Source organism: Mauremys reevesii, linkage group 1, assembly GCF_016161935.1.
Source record: "Mauremys reevesii isolate NIE-2019 linkage group 1, ASM1616193v1, whole genome shotgun sequence".
NCBI lineage: Eukaryota > Metazoa > Chordata > Testudines > Geoemydidae > Mauremys > Mauremys reevesii.
This window is the reverse complement of record NC_052623.1, coordinates 59,601,734-59,624,844: the sequence shown is the minus strand read 5'-3', so window position 1 is coordinate 59,624,844 and position 23,111 is coordinate 59,601,734.

The window sequence follows — 23,111 nt, the reverse complement described above, 5'->3', positions numbered from 1 at the left end:
TGGAGTAAATTAGTTTGTCAGAATTATTGTAAATGATTGCTTTGTGAATTGTGCAGATAATCTTACCTATGCAGCTTTGGTTTTGACTTTTCTCTGGTTTGTACTGTTATTAAAAGTATATTGTATTATAGAGCTGTTCAGATATTTTAAATATAAAGATGTATTGTTTCCATAATATAGCTATATGATATATGTTTAGGTAGTAGGTGCATTAATTGGAAAGCTCTGCTTTGATAAACTGACAAATTGCCTACATTTATAAGCAAAAGTTGTACTGCTTATTATTGGCTTAAGTCAACAGAGCATCCCTAAGAAGAGGAGAGAACTTAAAATTGGACCAATTCTAAAATAGTATAAATTTTGCACTTGTTAAACCACTGGATGTATGTTAGTACTTTTTTATTTTTTTACTGATTTGAAGTTCATATTTTCATTATGAAATTGCTAGGATTCTTAATTTATAACTGATTTTTAGATAAGATGTTGTCATGTTTTTTGTAATCATTACATAAAAATGCAGCGTGGTTTATGCAAACAAAAAAAACTTGGCATTAAAACTAGCCTCCTTTTTGAGGGTTGTTCCACAAACCAGCAATATCACCAGAGAATGGCTTGTAAATATGGCTAATTTTACTCGTGGGTGGTGTAACAGCACTTCTGTGTTCCACTGCTCTTATTCAGTAACATCGCAGAATTAAAGTTCATATTTGGATATTTTCAGAGAAGTGCCTGATGTACTTACAGACACAAGAACAATCCTTTACTGTTGTATAAAGCCATAAATGTATATAAATTATGTTTAAAAGGTTTTGTGTCCTTTCTTGTATACTGGAAATGAGATTTGTACCAGGATTCTACTTGTGATTAGCAGTTATCATATTCAAACACTGTAGTAATTACATTCCTTACCGCCTAATATTTTTAATAATGATAATCCCATTTTGACAATCTTGTTGGCATTAGCAATTTTATGTGGAAAAATACCTCATGGTACCAAGTCTTGGAGTTCAGCAAGATGATACCATATTAATAAGCAAACACTAACTGCAAAATAGCTAACAGATTTTCCAGTACTTTGTGTAAGGGGAATTATCTTTTGGAATTTCTTCTGGAATTGGAACTGTATCAGGTACAGTAACTTAATAGGGCTGTGTTAAGTATTTTATCACAACCTATTGTGATAAAACTAACTTGTTTATAACTCTTTGGGACTAAACACAAGAAGAATCCATGACTGAGTTGACAAGATATATTGTGTAGAGATACTTTGTTGCTGGAAGCTGCTTTACACAGCTCAAGCATTGTTGCCATTGGTTCAACAAGCCTAGTTCAGAGAAAATTGCAAAAATTCCTGAAATCCCTTCAGAATGCATATTTGTAAGTATAAGCTTTTAATAAAATTGCTATGACATGAGATGGTGATTAATGTATTAGAACATTATGTAATACATTTAGAAAATGTGAAACAAAAACTTACAGGAAGGAATTACTCTTAAATTAGCACATGTTACAGATTAGATCCTAAAATCATTAGATGTGGGAAGGGGAACAGGTTTTGGAGGGGGTGTGAGTGGGGTGGCAGCAGAACCTTTTTTTTAAAAAGATGGAACACATTATTATAACCTGAAGGTGCTTAATCCAGAAATAACCCATGTGGCTGAATAAATTTTGAAATGGAAGAGGAGGTGTTTTGTAGCAATTTTCTGAAGCCAAAGATCTGAAGTTTATTAGTCTGGGACATGGTGGTTCCAGGTGAACAGCTTCAAGTCTCTGCTATGCTTAAATGTTTAATTATTCAAATTTCCCTGCTGAAGAATTAAAAAAAAATCTATTGATCCTGTTTTTCCCTACTCTTATCTCTCCCTCCTCTTCCTCTTCATTTCCATCTTTTCACTTCTCCCCACCCCCCACAGGTCAGCAGTGCTTTCCCTCCCATAATAGCTGCAATTCATAGGCCAAATTGTATGGTTGACTTATTATGCAAATAGTCTTGTTATAATCAATGGGGGGCAACTCCCATGAATAAAGAGAGCCAGATTTGACCCTACTTCTTGTTAGGTTATGTTTCCAAACAGAACTGAGAGGGTCCGACTCCCAGTTTTATTAATAACTCCCTCTTTCCCCCTACAAACCAAGTAACACGTTTCTCAGAGCCCTGCAAAGGGAGGGGAGAGAGAAAGAGATTACACAAGGCTAAATTCAGCTTCTGTTCAAGTCACTGGCAAAAATACCCATTGACCTTAAAGCGAGCAGCACTGGACCCGAAGAAGAGAAAGAGAGACTAGTTTTCGCTTTCCTACATTTTGCAGTCCCATATTTCTGGGCCTTCCCTGTGTTGCTCCTGCACTTTTCAGGTAAATAGTGGTGCCTCCCTTACCCCCCCCCCCCCCGCCCCATTTAGCTTCATAATAAAGATGTTGTTTAAGTACCTCATTTTAACAGTTTGGAAATGCTGAGTTCTGGAGCAGAAGGATTATAGTAACCAATGAGTCAAGTGATTTGCTTATTCATAACAGTGCTGGAAAGAATTGTGCAGTTTATGCAAATTCTTGACTAGTAATGGCTGTCAGCCAGTTGCAGTGGACAGGTAGTTACAAACTATGACACTGAGAAATAACTCTACAGTGATTATACAGATCTGACAGCAAAGCCAATCAGAATACAGGGACTAGACTAACCGGGGAAGGAAAACTACTGTATAGGTCAGAAGCTGTGCAGCATCCTTGTACTCTAAGAAGGCAATTCTATTTCAGTACAATACATTTTGCAGAAATGCCGGCTAGATTCTTAGATTCAAATATTCTAATTGCAAGTACAAATAATGGCAACATTCATTTACAGCTGGTGGTGAAATAATACACATTTTGCAATAACTCCTTAAGGAAAATTAATTTGCAATGAAAATTGCCTTTATGCAACCCTCCTTTTTGAGTCATCTGTCACTCCCTGACCATTAAAAACAGTGTTACCTTATCTGGGGTCATGCTCTCAGACCCATGTGCCAAAGTGACACCTAAAAAAAGTAGGCCCAGAGGAATCTCCTTCCCCCTTTGTTACCATTGTTTCACCAATTTTGGACCGCGGGGGCCTTTGATGCGTTAAATTTATTGTTACTAGTTTTTGGTTTGAGTGCTTGTCAGGTCATGCAATCCTCTCTTGGTTGTGTGGGAAATGCACCGAAAGAACGTTGCCCTCACAGTAGCATGCGCTGTTCTGCCTGTGGTTGGGGTGGAGCAAGGCTTGGTTTGCCCGGACCAAAAGAAACTACCAACTGCTATTTGTTGGTAGTGAGTTTCCCTGTCTTGGTGATTCAAAGGGTTAAAAAGAAATCCTGAGAGCTATGGTACGGCCGATGCTCTGAGCTGCTCCTCAACCGAAGGTGTCAGTGTTTTGGGGTTGCTATGAAGCCCAATCAGTAAATGTCTTGGGGGTTACTGGTGATGATATTAAGTCCTTACTGTTACTGAACCACACTGCCACCTCTGATCAGTGTTACTGACAAGAGCTACTCTTTCCACAAGGAGTCGGCTTCCTCATTGTTTCTCAGTATCAGTGGAGGGTCCCCCAGAGAAACAAGAATTCACTGCCTAGGAAAGGATATGTTGTGGCCACCTCTGAGAGCTGCTGACAATTACTGATGATGATAAACTTCTTCCACTTCATATATACATCTGTTGAGTTAATCATCTTCCTCTGATACAATCTACCACAGTTGACCTTGACACATTGTGGTGCTTTGGGGGTTCATCCAGACAAATAAGGGGTTGTGCCTCCTCTAAGCCTGGATATGTCTGTGCTATGCAGCTTTGACTCGGAGCCCTGGTTACGTCTTACAGGGTGGCACTACAGCCCTTCTCAACCCAAGTCTCTGCCAAACCACCTCCCCTGCAGCATCCAGTCCCTCTCACTGGATCCTCACAGCAGTTGTCATGTTCACTGCCTCAAAAGAGCCAGATTGCTGAAGATCCACACAGTGACACAGCCCTTGGTAATAAAGCAAGAGTAAGTTTGCTAATAACACAGGTTTAAGTGATTTGCAGTGAGAGTGAAAGAGAAAAGAATGGTTACGAACAAAACACATTTTCTGGTGCCTCAAACTTAAAAACAAGTTACAATCTTTGCCAAAGCAGTTACCTTACTTACACCAAGTTATCAGCAGCCTTAATCCTCCAGACCTGGGGACTCAACTTTCATAGGGCTCGAAGGGTGCTGTGCCCCATTGTCCCCTCAGGGATGGATAATAAAATGGCACTTTGCCTTTGCTTGTATCTTCCTAAAGTTCACTGACTCTGTGTTTGAAGAGGCAGAAAGGCTTCCTGGGGGGTGCAGTCTCCAGCCCTCATCAAAATTCTTAACTCGTAATTTTCTCCCCCTTGCTCACCTGATTGCTTTGTTTACCTTCTGTGTAAAAGTGATTTTTTTCCTTGGCTTTGGTCTCACCGTATCTAATGTACACTGGAGACACAGTCAAGCCTGCAAACCAGTGTTGCTTTGTGTAGGACAGGCTGGGCTTAGGCACACATCTATAATTCTTTGTACACCTTCCATACGTGCATAATGTTTGCATATGACACCTGACCTGACACCTTTTAGATATAGATGATGACAACCGCGAGTTGGGGCTATGAATGTGCCAGGGCTGATGAGAGTTATGAGATGGTGTGCCCTCTGCCAGTTGGCATTAATGGGCTCTCTGGGTCTTTTTTTACTCTCTCTCTCTGTGGTTCTTTATTTTCCTGAGTGGGAGGGTTCAGTATCTCTCTGCCTCTTCGATCGCACCTCAAGTCCCTTTTGTGCTTATTCCTGTGTCTTTCCCTACTGAGTGGTCAAGGAGATTCCAGCTCCATCTCTGGAGCGGTCTGGACACACTCCAACCTCTGTCTGCCTGAGGAATTCCATCTGCGTGAGGAAGAAATTAGTTTTCCTTCCTTTTGTGAAGAAATATCTAATGTGGTTCCAGACCCAACTCCTGACCTCAGTTCTTACAAAGAGCTCATTCATAAGTTGGCTGTGAACTTTCAAAGTTCCTTTCTTCATGGTCATCTATGCAGTGTTTCTCAACAGCCAATCTGTGGACTGGGGCCGGTCCCCAAGATCTCCCGGACACAGTTTAGGAAAGCAGCAAGCTGGTACCTGGTATCAAAAAGGTTGACAAACACTGATCTATAATACCCCCTGCAGCCCATGAACAAGGTGTCCCCTCCAAACAGTCATGTTTACTCTTCAGCACAGTAGACAAGTTACGTGACGGGGCATTCAACCTGATGCTTTGGGCAGATAATGCGTTTCATTGAACTCTGATGCCACTAAGGCATTGCATGGCAATGTATAAATTGCTTATGAAATCATTACACAAGCTTCAGTTGTATTGAAAGCTTAGGAGGGTATAGCAAAATGAAAATATATTACAAAAATGGATGTCTTTGCACAGTAACAAGGTTATCACCCTTTTAGGACTAAACGTGCTGTAGGAGGGGAGCCTTTTTGGTCTGTGGCTGGCTGGGAAACCAAGGCAAACAGCAGCTTGAGAATCAAAAAAGGCTTTAGCTCTTTTTTGGGGGAGGCAGAACTAAGCCAGAGCAGAAGTTACCTTCTGTTAGATTTTAAAGTTGCATGCAGCAGTTGTCTTCTGCTATGGCACAATGTCCTTAGCTTTTCAGGAGCTGTTTGCTGCTGAGGTGGCCTGCCAGCAGAAGATGGTTACTAGGAGAAGCTATTAGACCTTGCAGGAGTTGAATTCTCAGCTTATGAGCCTAAATAAGTTCCCACCTCCTGCTGCCCCGTTCAAGATAGAGTGCTTCAGATGCCTTTTCAGAGATGGCCTTGTTGGGCAAGTTACTGTACTTGGTAAGTTGAATCATGAAATGGCCTGTCAGATTGCCTTCTGTGCCCTTTTAAGGGTAGGAATTGATAACCCACCAAACTTCTTGTGGAACACAGACATGAAAAAGGAAGCCCAGATGCTGAGCAGATAAGCTGGAAGATGGCAGGAAAATTGCCATTTTTGTAGAGCAAGGTGACATGTGAGGGGCTTTGGACAAAAGATAAATATTCGGAGCAGCTCCATGACTCCTTAATTACATTTATAGACAGGATTCTGCTTCCTAATAATGAAAGTCAGATCTGGGAAAAGACAACTCTGGACAGAGCTGGAACAGCAGCTGGTTGAAAATGTGCCAGGTTCTTTTAAGGCCTGAAATGGGACTGTCAACATTAAAGGTTATTTTCCCCATTGAGTGAGCTTTTAATTCATTAGAGGTGTAAGCCAGAAACCCCTCAGTCATTCCATTCCAATGAGGATTCCAAGTGAAACTCTTTGAGGGGGACGGGCTATTGATCCTTGATCCTTTCTGTGTGGGTTGCTCTCAAGTAGTTCTCACCTGAGAACCTGTGCAAAAAGATGCTTACAACCCCACAACTCTTGCTAAAGCCAGGTGCAACGCGGACAGATCCTGGTTTTCAGTGGGCGGGATTGAACCTGGGAAGCTCTGGAGTTAAATGCATGAGTTTCTACTGCAGGAGCTAAAAGCCACCTACCTCTTAGCTAAGGCTGTAGCAGACTCATTAATCGCTAAGTGGTCTCCATACCACTAGAGGGGACAGAACACCATACCCAGGAGGTGAGTGGGTTACACAGTCAGACAGTTGGTTTAGTAACTGAAGGTGTTAGACCTCTCTCAAACACTCCTTTCCCTATCCCTGTCTCTCTCTCAAAAAAAATCACCCCTATTAATCTTGCAGTCTTGCACTGAAGGAACTTCCACACTAATGTATTAAGAAGGTTTTTGTTTAATGCAGCCACCTCCCTCCATTATGCAGTGACGGTAAAAATGCATCCAATGTGGGTTACTTGTTTCCAGGGTGGACACAGTAAGAGCTACAGCTCTATAGTCTTTAGAATCTTCAAGTATCTGCCTGTCTTTCTTTTAGTGATTCTAGAGTGTGGATATAGGCAGTCAAATTGGCAGCACTACTTCTGTTCATTTTTTTCCTGTAGGGTGGGGAATGGACATAGCCAGAGCTGTTTGCCATAAATCATTTGAGACAAGGTGATAGAGCCTCAAGTCTTCTCTCCAATTTTCAGGCTGTGATAATGAACTCTTACTTTTTGTATTTTACTTGCTGCTAGAGGTACCACTTGAGTTCAGAATCACATTGTGGTAGAAGGCATTTAAAAAAACACACAGTAAAAGCCAGTTCCTGCCCCGCCAACCCTACATCTAAACAGCCAAGACAAACAAAGGGTAGGAGAAAGGAAGTATTTGTTTTTCCAACTAGCTGTACCAAGGATACAATGGGTACAATGAGGAGATGGAGTTCCACATTTTACATATCGAAAAACCTGGTGAAGAGCATCTGGCTCTGACATCTTGCAGAATGTTAAAGTCACTGTCTCAGATATACTGGGGCCTTGGAAAGAATGTGATCCAAGCTACTGAACAGTTAGCTGGTGAGAGAAGTTCTGGAGTTAATTGTATGTTTGTGGTGGCAGCTCCCATAGCACTGATAGTCCAGCTCAGCAAGAGCAGAGTCTTCAGGACAATGAACTATGCAACTTTACCTAGTATTTTAATGATGTGGATGCATGAAGGATGGGATGGAGTTTGATTTTTGGATCCTTTGTTCAAGCCCTTGTATTTTTAACAAGATCATGCTGGAGCTGAACCAGCTGGTTGATAAATACTGAAATAAAGATACAAGGGGGAAAAGCCCCATTATCCAGTCCTTAGCCTGTCATGAAATTTAAAGTGTGAGGAACTACTGAAGAAAGATCAGACCTGACTCTTGGACTCTAACAGTGATCAATGCTGCTGGGACTAAACCTGCACTGTTGCTCACCAGGCCTATGCACAGGAAACCACAAGAGCTCACTAAAGGAGTGAAAATACAGTGCTAATGAACTCCCGCATATATTGCAAACTTGGCTTTCTTTGCCCGGATCTCTGCCCAGTGCTGCTTCCTCTGTGAGGCATTTCCACTGCGCTCAGATGTGATAGCTGATCAATGCTGGCTTTTGCTTAAAAACACAAAGGATTTTTATATATTTTTAAATTTCATCAGTCCATGCTCTATAACCCCAAGAGCAACATGCTTGTGAAAGGTACTTTCTTAGCTATAGCTTTCTTTACTACCATAGGTGGAAAGTTAGAGTCTTAGCAGCTGGAAACATGGTGTGTAAGTTTTAGAACCTCCACTATATTGTTTGTTGTTGTTAGTTTCTAGGAGTGTCTTCATTGTGCTAGGCACTTCCAAACATCATAGAAAATATTTTCCTAAAAGGGTTTACAATCCACAATGCTTGTGTATCCCTTGTGAAGTTTGGGCGTGGGGTATATTTGTTTCCTCCCAGTTTTACAGAGCTTGCATGTGCACCACCTTACAGATACATCAGGCATCTGCATATACTTTTAGTCTAGGCAAATACTGAGCTGGAAACCAGGAGCTGATGTGCAACATCTTTCGCTGCTATTTCTATTTCTGTGCGGTTCCTACTTCTTATTGAGCAAAGCCTCCTATACCCTCACTTAAGCAGCAGTTGAGTATCAATCCTTTGCAACCTTTTATAGGTAAGTTAACTGAGAGTCATAGCTGGCAGAGATGGGACTAGAACCATTGGCTCTAAGTACCCATCACATGGCCTTTCAGAATGAATGTACCGAATTGACAGGCTTGGCGCTGCTAAGTGTAACCGCTAGAACATAACTCCCACCCACAGTAAGGGGCAACAGTTACTCCTGTCTAACAAATAGTGATCTAACCCACTAGCAAAGTATGTGCCACATCTACCTCTAAAGGCTGCACAACAAAGAAACTAATAGTTACTCCTTCTGTTCAATTGGTAGCAGTCTGTGTTCAGATCCTCCTGATGGGGATGTGTGGTTGCATGTGACAGAATTTCTGATTTTATCCAGTTTTCTTTATGAAATAATAATTTATTTGACTTCCCCAGAGGGAAAATATCCTTTAAAACAAGTGTTACAGTTTTAAAACATCGTAATTGGTCAGTTATGAGTGACACACAACAAAACAGATGGGTCACATTTCAGTCACTTATCACACGTGAATGGTTGTTACTCATAAGCAGGCTTGAAGGCTGAGAGGTGTGATGGGAATGGCTAGATTCACAAAGGGATGAAGACATCTAACTGCCTCTTAGGTGCATAAGTCCAACATTTAGATGCCACTGACATTCCGAAAACCCCTGTTCAGCTGCTGCCTCACCCTCTAGGCTCCTAAATCCCCCTAGGTGTCTACATTTCTGCTGGAAGCTATGGGCAAAACTGATCAAACTCTGATGCTACCTCACAGCTAATAAACTGCTCTGAGCCCTCCTTCATGCTTAAGCCCCAGCAGGATTCTCAAACTCTGTGTTCCCCCACCTATCTCACCTGTGGTACCTGCTCCTGTAGGCATGGTCAAAAGGTGACTGGGATGAGTAGGTCCACACAGGGAATGTATGAGTCACAGTCTAGTGGTTAGGCTGCTCACCTGAGAGGTAGAAGACTTGGGTTTAAATCCTCTTCTTCCTGATTTGGAACAGGGATTTGAACTCAGCTCTCCCATATCCCTGGGGAGTACCCTAGCCAATGGGCTATAGCATCACTCTTTCTTTGGTCTAAGGATATATAAACAGGTTTGCCACATCCCAGGTGATTGCTCTACCCACTTGGCTTTTGGGTATAATGAGGCAGCAGCTCTATTTCTGTGGGGTTTTTTATGAGAGAGGGACAACCTGGCTTAGGTGCCTAACTCCAGGAGAAGGTTTATGGCTGAGAATACTGAGAGGAGATAGGTGTTTACGGCCCTGATCAATGGGAATTAGACACCGAACTACAAGGGCTGTCAAGCAATTAAAAAAATTAATCGCGATTAATCGCACTGTTAATAATAGAATACCATTTATTTAAATATTTTTGGATGTCTTCTACATTTTCAAATATATTGATTTCAATTACAACACAGAATACAAAGTATACAGTGCTCACTTCATATTTATTTTTTGATTACAAGTATTTGCACTGTAAAAAAACAAGAAATAGTATTTTTCAATTCACCTAATACAAGTACCATAATGCCATCTCTTTATCATGAAAGTTGAACTTACAAATGTAGAATTATGTAAAAAAATAAATAAAACCATTCAAAAATAAAACGTAAAATTTTAGAACCTGCAAGTCCACTCAGTCCTACTTCTTGTACAGCCAATCGCTCAGACAAACAAGTTTGTTTACATTTGCAGGAGATAAATCTGCCTGCTTCTTGTTTACAATGTCACCTGAAAGTGAGAACAGGCATTCTCGTGGCACTGTTGTAGTCGGTGTCACAAGATATTTACGTGCCAGATACACTAAAGATTCACATGTCCCTTCATGCTTCAACCACCATTCCAGGGGACATGCGTCCATGCTGATGATGGGTTCTGCTCGATAACAATCCAAAGCAGTGCAGACCAATGCATGTTCATTTTCATTATCTGAGTCAGATGCCACCAGCAGAAGGTTGATTTTCTTTTTTGGTGGTTCAGGTTCTGTAGTTTCCGCATCAGCAGGGGCGGCTCTACAAATTTGGCCGCCCCAAGCAATCATGCCCGGGAGGCGCCCCGCGGAGCGCGCGAGGACCTCCCGCGGGCATGACTGCGGGAGGGTCCTGTCGCTACTCTTCTTTTTGGTGGTTCAGGTTCTGTAGTTTCCGCATCGGAGTGTTGGTCTTTTAAGACTTCTGAAAGCAAGCTCCACACCTTGTCCCCCTCAGATTTTGGAAGGCACTTCTGATTCTTAAACCTTAAATCTCACATTGGTACCTTCACATTTTGTCAAATCTGCAGTGAAAGTGTTCTTAAAATGAACATGTCATCATCCGAGACTGCTACAACAAGAAATATATGGCAAAATGCGCGGTTTAAACAGAACAGGGGACATACAATTCTGCCTTATGAAGTTCAGTCAGAAATTTAATTAATGCTTATTTTTTTAATGAGCGTCATCAGCATGGGAGCATGTCCCCTGGAATAGTGGCTGAAGCATGAAGGGGCATATGGATGTTCAGCATATCTGGCATGTAAATACCTTGCAATGACAGCTACAAAAGTGCCATGCGAACGCCTGTTCTTAGTTTCAGGTGACATTATAAATAAGAAGAGGGCAGCATTATCTCCCTTAAATGTAAACAAACTTGTTTGTCTTAGCGATTGGCTGCACAAGAAGTAGGACTGAGTGGACTTGCAGGCTCTAAAGTTTTACATTGTTTTTGTTTTTGAGTTCAGTCACGTAACAAAAAAAAATCTACATTTGTAAGTTTCACTTTCACGACAGGAGATTGCACTACAGTACATGTCTGAGGTGAATTTAAAAATACTATCTTTTGTTTAGCATTTTTACAGTGCAAATATTTGTAATAAAAATATATACTTTGATTTCAATTGCAACACAGAATACAATATATATGAAAATGTAGAAAAACATCCAAAATATTTAATAAATTTCAATTTGTATTCTATTATTTAACAGCGCAATAATCTGCGATTAATCACTATTAATTTTTTTGAGTTAATCACATGAGTTAACTGCGATTAATTGACAGCCCTACTAACTACCTTTGTGGATCTGGGCCCTAAGCCTCACCTCTTTCCTCTGCATTTCTGTCTTGGCTCATTTAAGTGGCTCCCCATTCAGCAAGCTGACTTCTAAGAATCCTTTTCTTAGGTGCCTAACTCTCCCCATCCAATGCATGGGAAGCCAGGATGAGTTATTACACAGATTGAATCTATTTCCCCATGTTAAGTATCCTCACACCTCTTGTCAACTGTCTGAAATGGGCCTTCTTGATTATCACTACCAACGTTTTTTTCTCCTGATAATTGCTCATCTTAATTAATTAGCCTCTTAGAGTTGATGTGGCTACTCCCACTTTTTCATGTTCTGTATGTGTGTGTGTGTGTATGTATGTATATATATATATATATATATATATATATATATATATAGCTCCTTACTATATGTTCCATTCTATGCATCTAAAGAAGTGGGCTGTAGCCCACAAAAGCTTATGCTCAAATAAATGTTAGTCTCTAAGGTGCCACAAGTACTCCTGTTCTTTTTGCAGATACAGACTAACATGGCTGCTACTCTGTAACTCAGGACTGTGAATTCCACTGGGTGGCAGGGTATCCAGGCACTGGGTGTTGCAACACCTAAGTTTTCTTTGTGAATCTAGCCCTTAGTGAAAAAGTGGCCATCTTCCCTGATGGTAGTTGATGGCGTTAGTGCTATCTGAATTATTGGGAGATGGCAGCCATCTTTACTAGGGGCAGGCTTCCTTTTTACATGGTAAAACTAGTGAAATGGCAGCCAGCTTCCTTAAGAGAAATCTCATCCCTGTAGGAATGGTTTTTGAGGTTCTCAGAAGCATGGCTTTAGTATCAAGGTTTATATGTAATGTGTCAAAATGCTAGAAATCATGCTAGTATCTCTACAGCAACTGAGCTGAAATGAAGCAAGGTTTTTGCTTCTGGCTGTTTGATGTGGCTGCATCAGGAGCTCTTTAATGAGCTGAAAATCCAAAAAGGAAGCTTACAAAAAGTGGAAACATGGAGAGATTGTTAAGGATAAGTTCAAAAGAATGACCAAGCATGAAAGGACTAAATCAGAAAGGCGAAGGCACAAAATTAGTTGCACCTAGCAAGAGTATAAAAGGCAATAATAATAGGTTCTATAAATATATGAAGGGCAACAGAACAACAAAGGAAAGTATAAATCCACCATTTAGTGGGGAAGGAGAACTAATGATAGACAACACCAAGAAAGCAGAAGTGTTTGATGGCTACTTTGTCAGTCTTCACTTAAAAAATTAACTGTGGATGGCTGCTTAATACAATTGGTATTAACAGCAAAGAGGAGGGAACAGGTTAAAGGATATTTTGATATGTTAAATGTATTCAAGTCAGCAGGGCCTGACAAAATTCAACCTTGGTTACTCAAAGAAGTAGCTGAAAGCAATCTTAGAACCCTTAGCGATTATCTTTGAGAGCTCATGCAGGAAGAGTGAGGTCCCAAAAAATTGCAGAAGGGGAAATATAGTATTTATCTTTAAAAAGGGAGAACAAAGAAGACCTGGATAATAACATACTAGTCAACCTAACTTCAATTCCTGGAAAGATGCTGGGACACATTATTAAACAATCAATTTGTTAGCACCTAAAGGATAATACGGTGATAAGGAATAGGTAACATGGATTTGTCAAGAACAAATCATACCAACCAGGCGCTGATGCGCTGCGCCACCTTTCGAGGCGGGTCCCATTTGGCTCGGTTGAGCTCCGCGGCATGCCAGCGGCAGATCCACGGAGCCGGGACGAGCGGACTTGCCGCAGGCAAGACTGCGGCGGAGCTCAACCGAGCGGGAAGAGGGGACCCGCCGCAGTCATGCCTGTGGCAGGTCCGCTTGTCCCGGGCTCCGGTGGACCTGCCGGCATGCCGGCGGAGCTCAACCGAGCCAAGATGCCGCCCCGAAAGGAGCGGCACACGCGCCTGCTTGGCGCTGGGGTCTAGAGCCGCCCCTGAATACGGTGATAAGGAATAGGCAACATGGATTTATCAAGAACAAATCATACCAACCCAACCTAATTTCCTTCTTTGATTGGGTTACTGGAGGGAAGTGGGGAGCCATAGACATGATATATCTTGATTTTAGTAAGTCTTTAGACAGTGTCCCATATAATATGCTCATAAGCTAATTAAGGAAATGTAAAGATGAAATTACTAGAAGATGGGTGCAAAACTGATTGTAAAACCATACTCAAAGAGTAGTTAGCAATGTTTCACTGAGAGGACATGTCTAGTGGGATCCCACAGGGGTTAGTCCTGGGTCCAGTACTGTTCAATATTTTCAGTAATGCCTTGGATAATGGAGTGGAGAGAATGGTTATAAAATTCACAGATGACACCAAACTGGGTGAGGTTGCCAGCCTTTTGGAGGACAGGATCGGAATTCAGATGACCTTGATAAATTGGAGAATTGGTCTGAAATCAATAAGATGACATTCAAGGAAGACAAGTGCAAAGTACTACACATAGGAAAACAAAAATCAAACGCACAAATACAAAATGGGAAATAACTGGCTAGGCAGTAGTACTGCAGAAAAGGATCTGCGGGTTATAGTGGACCACAAATTGAATCTGAGCCAACACTGTGATGCAGTTGCAAAAAAGGCTAATATCAGTTTGGGCTGTATTAACAAGAATGTCGTCCGTAAGACTCAGGAGGAAATTGTCCAGCTCTACTCTGCATTGGTGAGGTGTCAGATGGAATATTGTGTCCAGTTTTGAGTGTCTCCTTTTAAGGATATGGACAAACTGGAAAGAGTCCAGAGGAGAACCACAAAAATGATATAAGGAAAAGATATGGAAAACCTGACCTATAAAGAAAGGTTAAAACAACTGGACATGTTTAGTTTTGAGGAAAAAAGAACAAGGGGGAACTGATAATTTTCAAACATGGGAAGAGCTGTTATAAAGAGGATGGTGATCAATTGTTCTTCTTGCCCAATGACGGTAGGACAAGATGCAGATTTTAAAAATAATTGCTCTAGTCAGAGACTTCAACAAGCAGATGTTTGGAATATGCAGCAGAATCCGGGCAGTGTTCTGGCTGTTAGATTAATGAGGAGAAATTGTTATGTTGGCAGTTTGACCCAGTGATACATAGAGAAGTATTTTGAAAAATGGATCAGAACAAATATAAACCCTATTTGTGTGTGGTGAAGAGAGAGAGCGCATTAGAAATTTTGGGGAATTATGTGAAGTGTGATAACTCTATTAGAAGTACTAAAGAACTGATGCCTGATGATTGTAAGTGAGAGTTCTTGGTTATTTATATTGTTCCTGGGTAGAGCTGCTGGGCTCCAACACTCATCTATTTAATCTCTTACAAAACTGCATGTATATTTTGCGTTCGGTACATGCCTAGAATGTTTGGTGTATCTACACTTGATCTATAAAACTATGGATTATATACTTATGTGATCCTCGGTGAATAAATACATTTGTAGATTGGTTAAGATTAACTAAGTGGCCTGATTTGAAAAATAGATAAAGTAGGCCGGGAAAGAACCTAGTGGTAAAATTAGTAAGGTAATGCTCCCTGGATTCAATACAAAGAGATTTCCTAATGAAATTCCAATCAGATACTGGTGATAATGCTTATCCAATTGGCAAATCTCATTTGGTAGATTTCAGTTTTCACATCTAACTAGCACCTCAGAAAATTCATATCTTCTATAACCCACACACCTCCTGGGTCTGGTGCTCTGTCCTGTCTAGTGGCACCGCGACCACTTAGAGAGAGAGATTAATGAGTCTGTTCTACAGCTTTAGCTAATAGTCATGCAGTAGAGGCACATGCATTTAGCTCCAGAGATCCCAGATTTGGTCCTGTCCGCCGACAAGCAGGGTCTGGAGGAGATTGGCCGATGGGGTCTCCTGTGACTGTGGGGCCTATTTCCGATCCTCTGTCTGTTCATGCATCCGGGCAGAGTTCCTCCTTGATGCCTTTGAGGAGCAGTGGGCGCTGTCCGACGTTCTCTGCTCAGTGTCCCAGTCAGGTTCCCTTTGTTTGACCCTTGACCGCACTCCTGTTCCTGTTATTTCATTAGTTGTCCCCCGGAATCATTTGGTTTCCAGGCCCAGTGGATCTCCCCCCGCCTTAGGCTGTGGGGAGGTCCTTTAGCAGTGGGCGGGTGGAGGATCCCAATAGGACAAGCAGGGTCTGTCGGCGTTACACTTACATAATTGAATAGCAATAACAAAGTCCCGACCAGACTTTTTGGAGTCTCTGGCACTTCTCTCTTTTCGGGATAAAAACTCGGCTTCCAGAAGAGTGAGAGTTTTTTTTTTTAGACCATCTTAATTTCCTTTGACACCCCTCCTACCTAATGAACCTCTAATAGTGTTGTCACTCGGACTATGCTTGCTGTGCACTAGATCTCATTTTCAGAGAATGCCAGCCTTCAGCACAACAGTCTAGTGGTATGTGGCCAGGTGCAGCAAGTTATAGTTTCCCATCTAATGACCAGTTCAAACATAGTTTTGCGGTAAGGCGTGATCATGCCCGCAACACATGATACTTGGACTAGGTCATTGTTGGGATATTTTGCTCTGTTTTATTAAACTGTCCTTAATTTGAACTGGCTGGTTAGAGCAATAAAACTCAGCACCTGTGAGAAGTATATCAGATGCTGAGGGGACCTTTGTGCTTAGGTTAAGCCTGATATCTTGGGTCTGGGATTTACAGCCTTGGAGAGTTGAAGCTATAATACTGCATTTGTTGGAAAAATTAAAGCTGCTAAATCCATTAACGCTCCAGTTTTAAGGTATCAAATTCAGCATTTTTTTTAGTTTCCAGCCCAATTCATTTCCAACAGAAATACATTTTTAAAGAATCCGCGTAGTTTTCCTACAGTCTGTGGCTATAATACCTACTTCGTAGAAGGGTTTGGAAGCTTAATTAATTTGTTTGTTAGACATTTGTAAGGAGCTTTGAGATTTTTGGATGAAAGGCACAATGTATGTGCAAATTATTATTACAAAGGCCCTCTTATTTAAAATGCCAACGTTTTCCCTCTCCTCTCTGTGAAGACAATGGAGAGTAGGTCTGTTTGGTACAAGTTTTTTAGACAGGAGAACTGAAGGAGCCGATCAGCCAATTGATGAGATTTTTTTTTCAGAAGTTAAACTTACAAACGTAGTGCGTGTTTGCCAGTCAGGAATTTTGGGTTCAGCCTGCCCTGTGCCTGTGAGCAGTGAAAGGAAAAAACTGGTTGAAAACATCATGTAATGACAAGCTACAATTTTCTGTCACCAGGAGGTACAGAAAGCAGCCAGAAGTCTTCTGTTCCTAGCAACTTTTCTTAGTAACACTGTCCTATGCCTGTGGGGGCTTTTATGTGGCAGCTCAGCCACTTGTTAGTGGATTGGATTCTTGGCTGGCGGCTGCTCTTAGATGATATAATGGTGATCCAAGTTCTTTGAGTTATGTGGTATATTGCACAATATATTTCATGCAGTTGTTTGAAAATAATCATGTAATCTCTTTAGGGTACTTCTTTTTTTTCATACCTTTTAAACCACATTGTCATTCCTTGGGACTCCTACTGCTTCAGTATCCGATTCCTAAAGTGTTTTGGAGACAGGATAAACTTACATTTGTCTTCTGGTCAGCCATGGAACTTTAATAGCCTTTAGACTAGTTTTAGAATGCTGAGGTGCAATTCTGTGGCATTTCAACCCAGGTGAAACAATCAGATTGTTTACAATAGTGACAGTGAATGTTTCCTTCCATAGAGTCATGTTAAGACAAGTAAAATAGCCTATCTAACTTCTCTTTCTCATTCTCCTTCAGTTTCTTACCGAGATGGAATCTCGAGAGCTGAGAAGTAAGTAACCTGAGTGAGTGTTGTTTGTATAGATTAAAAAAACCCATTCCTGGTAAGTATCCTTTTTAAAATCTCAGTTTTACCAGGAGCATGGACAAATTTCTCAGAAACGCCAGCAAGACCTTATCTCCCTCTGGTTGTACCTTTTCTAGCTAGTGAGTGTAGAACATCGATGCTTCTGAAGCTTTTTGAATAGTTTCCCAAAGATACTTCTTGGAATCAGCCTGTGCAGCTCATAAAACTCCATTATGAGGCAGAGTGTTGTCACTTCACAGGTAAGACAGTGTAAATAAATAGTAAATAAATTCTCTAGTGCAGTGATTCTCTCCCCGCCCCACATTTTGATTTAAATTTTTTTGTGGACCCCCAAGCTCCCCTCTCCACCCCTTCCCCTAAGGCTCCACCCCTACCCCACCTCTTCCTGCCCTCACTCCACCCTGCCCCTCCTTTCCCTGCCTCTTTCCACCCCCTCCCCCGAGTGCACCTTGTCCCTGCTCTTCCCTCTCCCTCCCAGTGCCTCCTGCACACCTCTGAGCAGCAATTCCCTTGTGTGCAGGAGGCGCTGGGAGGGAGGGGGAGGAGTTGATCAGCGGGGCCCACAGACTCCCTGGAGTACCCTCACAGACGCCCAGGGGTCCGCGGACACCAGTTTGAGACATGTTGCCCTAGTGTAAATAAAACCTATCCCTTTGTCTTTCAGTGTAAGTCAAGAAACTCAAAAGTATTTGCAGTTGCAGATCTCTTGCTGGAATATTGTTAGGCTGAAGTGAGTGCTGCTAGCTTATCAAGCAGGCCAAGCGCTTGTTTCCAATGTACCAGGCTGAAGCATTCACACATTGCTGCTCAAGATCCAGCATATGCAAGGAAGAATTTGAAAGGTTGCTTTACTTCTGTTTCTACCCGATATGGTATTGCCTCCTCTGTAGAATAGCAAATGCACCAAGATCCACAATATACAGTATAAGTAAATGTATTATCAGTATGTGCAGAATTAAAGATACATTACCAGAAACCTAGCCAAGTGTATTGAGGCAGTTCTGCTTTTAATACCTCTAGGAACTGTCTTTTCAGAATGAGTGAAGGTCATACATGAAGGCACAGTTAAAGGGGGAAAGAGAATGGGGTGGGGGGGTGATCCATCCCTATTAACTGTGAAAAACAATAATGTTCTGATTGTAGCTACTCTGTATATGGCAGACTATGGTTCCTGTAAACTTAAGCATTTGTGAATCTGTTAGAGCATCTTAGTTTAAATCTAACTCATTTTCCATATCTCACAGAATTGCCTCTTCTAATGTAGAAAATGTAGCCTTTAGCCATAAACTCTTGACCCACAAACCCACTGAAAAGGATTCTGCTCTTCTGAGAACTGGAACTTGAATATTGACAAAACGTTGTTCACCTGGATGGCTATGAGGATAAATAAGTTTGGCAAAAGCTTAACATTTACATGGCTTTTTTGGTGTCATTAACTCATGGAACTAAAATTTGTTTAGAATGTTTGCTTTTGACACCCCTGGGACTTGGACGATGAGCTCTGAAGAGGAAGGAGTAAAGTATAACATTAGCTCCCTGCAGCAGGTGGACACTGCACAAATCAAGCCGCCTTATCTGAGACTAGCCATGAGAGGCATCAGGCAGGGCAAAGGTTTTGAAGTGTGCTGCTGTCTGTTGTAAGAAATGAGGCAGACCAGAACATGTTGCTAGATGTTTAGAGAAGTAAGGGAGATGGCATCTAAAATTTCAGTGATCCGTTTCTGCTAGGTACAACCATTGCCACAGGCCAGACAGTAGGAACAGAGGGACTCATCAGTATTAGTGAATTAATGCAGTTGATAGGTTGTCTTACAGTCAAAGCCTTTGCAAAGGAGGTTAATGCGGTTATAAATATTGGATGACCACTTGAATGTTTTCACGATTAGAGTGTACCAGGACACAGTACTTTCGGAGACACAGGAGGAAGGCTAAGGACCTATCTGACAGTCTGATTGTGAAGGCACAATAGCTACCTAAATGAAAATATCCTTCTAAGGATATTTCATGCTGGAAGTGGAGTTCTTGTGTGGGAGGAAATGGATATTATCCGGTGGAAGCTATTGCCAAGATCCTTCCATTATTCACAGGATCAACATACTCTGAGCTCTGGGGAGAGGCACTTCAGCAAACAGGGTTGTAGTCCAGAAGTTATTTCACTATCAGCCTCTGGCACAATGGGTCATTCAGAAGACTTCAGGAGACTGTGAATGGAATATTCACTGTCCAGTACTGTGTTGGGAACTACTGGGGCACTCTACCAGGGAAGTTTGATGTCTGTGAGAATAGAAGCCAGGACTAAGGTCTGGAAAACCCTCCCACCTACAACAGGTTGCTTTATAAATTGGGCGTTTGAAGCCTGGGCCTTTGAGGATGTAGCCGTTGAAAGTGGTTATCAATCCCATGCATGAATTTAGCAGCATAACAGCCCTGTTTAGCGCCCTGTGAAGAGAAGCAGTTCAGAGATTTCAAGAGAGCACAAACACTAACAAGAGAACTCCTTGCTGTACCCTCGTGATGACTTTAACAATGGAGACACCTTCCCCTCCCCCTCCCTCCCCAATCAATGTGCAGTTTAGAAACTCTCCTCAGCTCTCCAACTCAGGAGACCCCTAGGCAGGAGAACTTTAGAAAGTGGCTAAAAACAGGAGACAATGGGCCAAAATAGAATGTGTGATAGGTCTGAGTAGATTTAGTGGACCAAAGAATTTGGTTCGTAAACTGTGTCATCATTTGACAGCTAGCAATACGGACCTCTGGAGAGGGAAAATAAGGATGTCTTGAAGACTTATTCTTTTTAAAAAAGAGGTTAGGAATTGATGTAATTTTTGGAGCGAGAAAGTGAAAAGAGTCACTCCCCTTTCCCCCCCCCACTAAAAATCCAGGCTAGCTGGAGGGTATGAGGCAATGTTGTGAATTTCTGTGTGTGTGGTGTGTGTCTGCTTGTAGAGTAGAAGTAACAGGAAGCAAGGCTTTTAGAGCTTCTGCCAGAAAACCTCAAAGCTTTTGATGGTATTTTAAATGTCAAGTATATTTTAAAAATGAGGAAAGTAGCAGACTTTGTTCCGGAGAAGACAATAGAGACTTGATGGTATTACAGGAAGTCATGTGTGAAAATTACATAGAAGTTCGTGGTATAATACCCTGTAAAAAGCGAGTTCCTACCCCTTTAACTCACACCTCCTTAGGCGCATATTCCAAGGCACATAATAAAGAGTGTGTCATTCTGGTTAAATTGCAGAGTTTAGCATTGCTATTTAAAAAGCACTAAAAGAGAGTCCTTTTCTAAAAGCCTATGGCAGGATCTTCCACATGGCAAAGGTCTTTTTTTTTTTTTAATTAAGGTTGAACTTGTGCTTACTTGTGTGCACTTCACTTTGATTTACAATAAAATCAAGAAAGCTGGTGGGACAAGCCCATCATATCTAGCCTGGAAGATTCTCTGCACACTGGAGAACTAGTGAATGTGAAATAGCTATAGTTCCTATGCAGCAGGTGTACCAACAATTTCTTATCTGTGCACCTTTTGTGGCATTAGATGTACTTCAAAATAAGCAAGCAAATAAGAATTCCTACGGTGACTGCTATATCCTGGCAGTTTTCTTGGAGTGGTAAAAGCTTAGATTGCATGTTTAGATTGGATATACTGTAGGAAGCTTAGAATCCAAAATGACCCTGAGAATTCTACTTCAGCAAGCTGTCACTCCTTAACTGTTGGCCTTATACCAAACAACGATGATTCTATCTTGGCTGCATTCAAGCAGAACTTATTATAATCCACCCAAGACTAAATTGCATTCAGATAATTGGACAGCAGAGACACTGAATTAAAAAGTACAACTGTAACCCTGTTAGAGTATAAAAAATGTATCTAGGGGTCTTGAACTAGTGCCCCTACACACTTTATTCTGCAGCTTTTTAAGTATATTTTTTTGTCTTTGCAGAAAGGGTTGAGGAGAGAGTTTGAAGTGATCATGGACCTGCTCTAAAGTCCTGTTTTTAATTTTTTTCTTTAAAAATGTTATTCTTTTTCATAAGCATTGGAACAATGCATCACATTTTCATGCCCTGTAGTATTCTGAGGTTGAACAGGGAATACAAAGCTGATTGCATGTAATTTTCAAAATACGCTATCGTCTATCTAAACTAAAAGAGAGAATAACAAACTATCTTCAATACAAAAGACCACTGGGAATGGAGTCTTTGTTTTGTTGCTGGGAAGTATCTATCCTGTTCAAGATTTATGAGTCAGTAAATGGAGAAGGCATCCTGTGAACTTGATGCATGTCTTGCCCTCCTGAAAGTGTCCCATTATATGAATTGCAGAGAGAGGAAGGGAACACTGAAATCACCTTTTTTAAGTGCTCTCCTTTCCTCATTGAGCAGGCTGGAACATGCCAAGTTTCAGGAGTCACCAAATGTTGAAAACTTTATACAGAAGGAGGATGAAATTCCCTTCCATGCAGAGGGCCAGTACAAGGCTGAGGTGTCACTCCCCCCTTCTGCACAGCAGGACATTTCACCCAAAGAGCTGGCTCATATGGAGTGTTGAGCATCTTTAACACCCGTTAGCTTTATCAGGAAATGAAGGGCTTTGGCAACTCTCAGGATGAGGCTCTGAGCTTTTCCTGACAACTTTCTCCAAACTGGCTTAGTTCTTAAAAAAATTCGTTTGGGGCTTGATTCGTACATTCGAAGGCCAGGAAGGACCATTATGATCATCTAGTTTGATCTCCTGTATGACACAGGGCAGAGAACTTCCTATAATAATTTTAGAAAACATCCAATATTGATTTAAAAATACAGTGTTGGAGAACCCGCCACAATCCTTGGTCAATTGTTTCATGGGTTAATTATTTTCACTGTCAAAAATGTATGCCATATTACAAAGTTGATTGAAGTCAACAGGAAAATCCCAATGACAACACTGGCCTGAGGTCCTGATCCGGCAAAGTAATCCTGGGTCTGAGTAAAAAAGGAGTCAGGATTTCAAGATTTAGCCCATTTTTATCATTATTAGTTCAGTTTCACTTTCAGAATTTTGAAGATTATAAGAACCACCTGATCACAGATATTTGGATGCTGATATTATTTTTCTACATGCTGGAAAAAAGCTTATGGTGTTTTTGTCCCAGGGCAAAAAACTTGCAGGAAGTACGTTTCCCTTTCTCAAAATAAAGTTAGATAACGATCTGGGTTTTACAAACCATTTTCAGGTTGCTCAGTCCCTATTATGGGCCAGATTCTCTGCTAGTGTAAATCAGCATAGCTCCCACAGTCTTTGGTAATGCTAAATTGAATCTTGAAACCCAGCCATTTTCATGAATTAAAAGGACACAAACATTGTCTTGCAGACATGGCATTTTCAAAGAAGATTTGAATTGCTCTGCTTTCGTAGTGCAAAAACAGGCTCACTGAACCAGCTCACAAGCAAAACAGAAGAACCAAAAAGACAATATACCTTCCTTCCTCAGGGAGATATTTCAGGGGTTGGGGAAACACAGTTTCCTGTGTTCTCACACGGATTTTGATAATCTCTTGGGCTGTTTCAGAAAGAATAGAACACTAAATAACTGTTGAGAATAATGCTGTGTTATTGTGTAACGTGCAGTAGTATGAAACAACCAGCTGTAGTGGAAACTACTGAGTA